The sequence below is a fragment of the Colobus angolensis genome, unplaced genomic scaffold, assembly GCF_000951035.1.
Source record: "Colobus angolensis palliatus isolate OR3802 unplaced genomic scaffold, Cang.pa_1.0 Scaffold205, whole genome shotgun sequence".
Taxonomy (NCBI): domain Eukaryota; kingdom Metazoa; phylum Chordata; class Mammalia; order Primates; family Cercopithecidae; genus Colobus; species Colobus angolensis.
Window position 1 is genome coordinate 5673237 of NW_012115211.1, and position 6704 is coordinate 5679940.

The 6704-nt window shown below is 44.3% G+C and overlaps 1 protein-coding gene across 1 annotated transcript in view; it reads right to left on the reverse strand.

Annotated features, from left to right (window-relative positions):
- Positions 1-404, reverse strand: part of FAM49A (family with sequence similarity 49, member A) — a 110915-nt gene extending 110511 nt beyond the window's left edge. The window contains exon 1 of the mRNA XM_011942069.1: positions 296-404. The gene's annotated coding sequence lies outside the window, so the exon portion shown is untranslated. The remainder of the gene's footprint in view (positions 1-295) is intronic.
- Positions 405-6704: the final 6300 nt, after the last annotated feature.

Consider the following 6704-nt stretch of genomic DNA (forward strand, 5'->3'; position numbering starts at 1 on the left):
GCCGCCCCGCCCCGGCCCCGGGGGATCCCCACCCGCGCTGTCACCGACCACGTCCTCACCCTCGCCTGGACAACCCCATCTCCTTGCCCGGCTCTGCCCTTTGCCCCTAGGAGCTGGTGCGGACCCGCCCCAGCAGGGTTGCTCCTGCCCCTTCTCAGCCTTGGCCTCTTGGCCTTGCCTTCCCAGAGGAAGCCTGAACCAGACCTTTCTGTTTCTGCATACCGAATTCCTCCACACCCACGGTTGCCCTCCAAGAAAAAGGAGAAGTCCCCGCAATCTCTAGACGCATATTCACCTTCAAATTAATGCCCAGCCAAATCATCCCAGTCCCTAGGCACACTCCCAAATTACTTGAGATTTTGAACCCAGCCTCGCTCCCAGTCCCTTTCTGCCTATCCTGTTAACAGATATCCAGCCTTAGGGGCCGCAGTTATCTGATGGGACCACCGTAAAGTCTTCCCAAAGGCTCAATCAAAAAAAATGTAATTAACCTTAAAGAGTAAGTCTGCAAAAGCACTTACAAAATTCTATGATGCAAAAAGAAACTAGTGGGTTACAGCATCATTGACGTGATCATTGTTCTAAAACATCTGCCATGGAGGCTTTTTGCATTAGAGAGAGGGAGATTCAGGAAACCAGAGAGAACTCAGCAGTGCCAAACAGGTTGTGAGTCAGAGCTCCTGTTGAGGGGAGGGAGAGCTCCTGGGGACCCCGGCTTCGGCTGCTTCCTTTCCCAGTCCATCAGCCAGAACATCATGAAACACGTGTTAAATCCCCATAGTGTGCCAAGGTATGTGCCCGAAGCTGCATGGGTTGGGGCCCTGTGTGGGTTGGGATCACAGGAGGTGGGAAGCATCAGGAGAACGTGGTCAGGCCCCTCTCCTTTCTGAGATCCAGGGTGTTTCCCCTGGGAGGACTTGCTGCCCAAGCTTCCTTTGCGCTCTGAAAGGCTCTCCTGAACTGGCCACAGAGGCTCTTGGTCTGTTTTTTGGCAAAAATTCAGAGGGCAGGAAGGCACTGTCTAGTTAGAGTGAAAAAGTTTCTCACTTGGAAGGGATTCTTAGGACCAGAAGAAACTTTCCCATTATCTTTTTGAGTTCTCCCCATGCCCTAGACCAGCCTCTGTTGTCAATTCCTGCAAAGGTGTTTTTTTGTTTTTGTTTTTTGAGAAGTCTCACTCAGTCGCCCAGGCTGGAGTGCAGTGATGCGATCTCAGCTTACTGCAACCTCCATCCCCCAGGGTTCAAGCAATTCTCCTGCCTCAGCCTCCTGAGTAGCTGGGATTACAGGCACCTGCCACCGCACCTGGCTAATTTTTGTATTTTGTATTTTTAGTAGAGATGGGGTTTCACCATCTTGGTCAGGCTGGTCTTGAACTCTTGACCTTGTGATCCACCCGCCCTGGCCTCCCAAAGTGCTGGGATTACAGGCGTAAGCCACTGTGCCTGGCAAAGGTGTTTTATCTGTGAGTAGCTCTATGAGAAAAGCCTTCTTGCCATGAGGTAAACCATGTCTGCTGCTGCTACTACTACTACTATTACTACTACTGCTACTATTACTATTACTATTACACACACCCCTAATATTTTCTGGTTTAATCTGTCCACCTTGAGCTTGGCCAGGTTTTGGGAAGAGTGAGAACTAATCAGCCACAAACACCATTCATTCCCATAAAACACTATCATTTCAGACCATGAGAGGACTTTTCACTTTACACCCGTCTGTCTGTAGTAATACAGCTTAAGTTTGTGAGTAGACGATTTGATGTGTGAGATTTCACTTCCACACCCTTAGAGATGGCTTCTGTTTCAATAATTGAGAGATACCTTCATGGTATTGCCCAGCCTATTATGAAATAATAGGGTTTTCTAATGATCAGTGTGGAATTTAATAATTGAATGTTTCCTAAGACACAATTACCAGATGAAAGTCTTTTAACTTTATCAGTAATACTAATAACAAGTTTAAAGGTTATTATAATAAAGATTATAGTGAAATTAAACTGCCATTTAGGAGGCAGGTAAGTTGAGATTGAATTTTAGATGGTTGTCACTCACAATATGTTTGCTAAAACGAACCTTAATATCTTAATTAAATTAAATGTAAACTGAGCTGTTCTAGTTTCAAGGACATGTTTTTCATGTATTTATTTTTAACAAGAGAGTGATGAAGCATGGACAATGTGCCAGGCACTGTGCTAAGTTATGAAATAAGGACACAGTTCCCTGGTCTTGAGGAGGACACAGGCAGGTTGCCTGTGGAAAAAGGCTAACATAGAGATATTTGCCGTGCGGACCCAGGAAAAGAAAGGATTCTTTGTGATTGGGGGAAACTGAGAGCAGATTCTTGAAAAGGGCAGTTTTAAGCTAAAATTTGAGGTGGGAAGTTAGACTTCAATAGGCAGGAAATGGGGACAAAGACACTCCAAGTAGAGAGACAAAGTGGAGGCCTGTGTGAAAAGCGTTCTGGGGTGGCCAACGTACCAGGCAGATCCCGCAACATGGGACAGAGAGTGGAGATCTAGAACATCAGCCTGAGAATCTGCACCTGATCCTGGGAGCACCTGGGGACTGAGTGGCCTTAACCAGAGCCCCAAATAAGGAGACTGATGATAGGTTAAGGTCCTTAACAACAACGAATGAAGAAGAAAGAGGAGGCAGCCGTGAAAATGGTAAACCCCACACGGCTGATTCTATCCAGGGCGCCTCTCCACCCACTGAGACCTATCCAAGGGGATGTGAAACATTCCCTCTAAATCCCTCAACAACTTAGATTTCCCTTTACCACCTGACTGCCTTGTCTCTTGAAAGGATCCTTTCTGCTTCTGGACTTTTGCTGACATACCTACCTCTGCCATCTCAGCTACCAAAAATTATTTCTTCCAGTGCTAGTGATGCACGTTGGGGACAGTGTGATACTTTGGGCTAAAACTTCTGTCCTCTGAATATTTCTATAAAACTGACAGTCTGAACCACTTACTCCTCTGATACATCATGTGTGACAGCTCTTTCTCAGGAGTGGCATGCAGGACTTTTCACATACACAGGGACAGGGAATTCTCAAGGACAGGGAATTTTTTTTTTTTTTTTTTTCTGAGACATGGATGAAATCGTAGATTTGAAGTCAAAGACGAACATAAATCCTAATTCTGCCACTCACTGGATACTTTATCATTTGGTGCTTTTGTTTCCTCTTCCATAAAATTGGAGTAATACAATCTACCTGGAAAGGTTGATGTGAAGGTTATTATAAACCGCTTTGTAGCTGTGAAAGAAAAAATATGTAAAGTGGTGTATGTGTGTGTGTGTGTATGTGTGTGTGTGGCCTTGTGGTGCCTTGAATTGGACTGAGCATGTAGGAAGTGCTCATTACAAACTGTGAAAGTGCTTATTAACCCACTAGCCAGTGCGTTAATAAACATAGGAAAGAACCCACTGGCTAGTGGGTTAATTCATAGATAAGGATGTGGTGGGGAGACGGAGGGATCCTGTGTCGTGAGGCCCTGTAGCACTCTCTGCTTACTACTCGGCAAGGAATGAATCTTTATTTTTGCCCTCCAAGCCCACTAACCTCCAGCAGAAATTATATAATGTTTTTCCCCTGGCATTACTATAATGGCTTACAAAGGTGGTGGGTTTTCTTGCCAATTGCTGGCCGGGGTCCCTTTATGTAACTAGGGGTTTCTACGGAAACATGGACTAGGCTTCAGAGGGAGCATAATAGACTTGATTATGAACATTGAGCCAATTTTCACAGCTGACATGCTGCACACTTCCTTACTGCAAAAATCACAGCCCAAACTGTGTAGAGAAACTTTGTAATGGCTGGAAATCCTTGCCTGTGGCTGAGTTGGAGCACACAACTTAAGAGCTCTGACTTTACTTGCTTTTTAATCACTGAACGTGTCAAGCTCTTTCAGACCTTCCTTCCTTCGCACATGATTCGCCACTGTCTTGAATGACCTTTCAACCTGGTCCATTCTTTGAGTTTCTACTCATTATTTTGAAACCCGATTCAAAAGCAACCCGTCTATAATGACTCCTTCAACTCTCCGAGACCAAGTCAACTGTTCTTTCCTGTGTGCTTCCATAGAATAGCACTCACACCTCTACAGAAGCACTCACCAAGCTATGATGATTGGATCAGTTTCTAAACAGTCGATTCATTTTATGTACAGCAGCTATATTCTATGAAATCATCTTAAACACTGAATAAATGCTGAGCGATAGCTTCCAGGGGATATGTAGGGTTAAGTTCCTGCAAGCCTTTGGTCACATAATTGTCAACTAATCAACACATAACCTTGCTTTATGTGTGTTTATGTTTAAGCACACTTTATTTAGGCTGGGCGTGGTGGCTTACATCTGTAATCCCAGCACTTTGGGAGGTCAAGGTGGGCGGATCACGAGGTTAGGAGATCGAGACCATCCTGGCTAACATGGTGAAACCCCGTCTCTACTAAAAATATAAAAAATTAGCTGGGTGTGATGACGGGCACCTGTAGTCCCAGCTACTCGGGAGGCTGAGGCAGGAGAATGGTGTGAACTTGGGAGGCGGAGCTGGCAGTGAGCCGAGATTGCACCACTGCACTCCAGCCTGGGCGACAGAGCTAGACTCTGTCTCAAAAAAACAAAACAAAACAAAACAAAACAAAAAACAAATAAAGATACTTTATTTAATATACAATATTGATTCATTAATATTGAACTCATGGTCAACAGCCCTATAACTCATGCCTGAAGGAAGTATATTTAACACATGTGTTTTCTCTGTAAGGAACCTCACAGCCTTCTTGTGCTTAGAAACACTAGATGACACTTCAGCACTGTGCTCAGAGGTCTTTTCTTTGAGATGGAGTCTCACTCTGTTGCCAGGCTGGAGTGCAGTGGTGTAATCTCGGCTCACTGCAACCTCTGCCACCCAGGTTCAAGTGATTCTACTGCCTCAGTCTCCCGAGTAGCTGGGACTACAGGCGTGCACCACCACGCCCAGCTAACTTTTTTCTTTTTTTGGTAGAGATGGGGTTTCACCATGTTGGCCAGGATGGTCTCGATCTCTTGACCTTGTAATCTGCCTGCCTCGGCCTCCCAAAGTTCTGGAATTACAGGTGTGCACCACCGCACGGGGCCCCCAGAGGTCATTTTAAACAGTGAAATCGCTGTCAACAAGTACAAAAATGTGAAAGAAGTGTAGCACTAAATAGATCACAAAAAGCACACTGTGTGAAAGCTGAAACAAGAAGGCAGAATACGGTCTTGTTGGACCTCAGCTCGGAACATGTGTGTCTGGGTGCCTCAAGTGTTTCATGCTTGGTGCACGTCTATATATAGATCACAAAAGCAATGAGAGTATTGATTTGTGGTTACTAATACATTTTCACAAGTAGGCAATATCACAAATATAGAATCTCCTAAGAGTGAACAGCAACTCTATGTGCCTCCCGAATAGACTAGGAGCTCTTTGAGGCCAGGATTTATGCTTTATTATTGGTCTTTGTATCTCCTCAACACCTGGAAGAGCACCTGATACATTAAAAAAATTAATATTTAACAAATGCCAATTGAATGAGTGAATCATTTCATCTGGCCTTGCATTTCTTTAGGTTTTTACCAACAATTTATAAACTTACATTAATAAAGCAGAAAGAATGTTGCGGGTTCTTTTCCCATATGAATATCAAAGACCTGACTTGGTTCCTGCCAGTTGTTTGACAAGAGCCCCCAATTCTGGATGTAAAGAGCATTCTATTTAGAGTAGATTTCTCATATGTAACAAATCTGGATAATACATATGTTGACTTCCAAGGTGGGGAAGAGTATAAACAGCACCATCTACCTTTCTTCCCCAAAAAGAGAAGTGGGGGATGAATTCTCAGGATCTGGAAAAATAGAGTCAAATGATAGCCAAGAATGAAGAAAAATTACATAGCCCAGAAACTTTAAGAGTTGCTGGTGACACAGTGAGAATAGGGAAGGAAAGTGGAGGCAGGGAAGTTAGAGGAACCATGTAGGAACTTTGCATTGTGGTCCAGATATCCCCTCCTCACACCTAACAGCAGTATGACTTTGAGCAGGTTATTTAATTGCCCTCAGTCTTGTTTCTCACATTCATAAATAAAATGTTGTAACAGGACTTGCCACAAGCAGTTGTTTATGCAGCTAATGTTTACTGAGGGCTCACTGTATGCTAGACAGAAATGTTAATAAGATCATCAATGTGCAGACAATTAATGAGTAGCTAGCCCAGTGCCTGATGTAACCCAGTGTATTAGTTTGTTTTCACATTGCTACAAACAAATACCTGAGACTCGGTAATTTATAAAGAAAAGAGATTTAACTGGCTCACAGTTCTGCAGGCTGTACAGGAAGCATGATGTTGGCCATCCGCCCTGCTTCTGCAGAGGCCTCAGCAAACTTACAACCATGGCTGAAGGTGAAGGGGAGGCAGGCATGTCTTACATGGCCAGAGAAAAAGTAAGAGAGAAAGTGAAGGAGGTATTACTCAGTTTTAAAACATCCAGATATCCTGAGAAGTTATGCACTCACTATCATGGGAACAGCACAGAGGGGATGGTGCTAAACCATTCATAGAGCCCACCCCCCATGAACTAATCACCTCTCACCAGGCCTCACCTCCAACACTGGAGATTACAATTCGACATGAGATTTGGTGGAGACACAGATTCAAATCACATCACCCAGCTA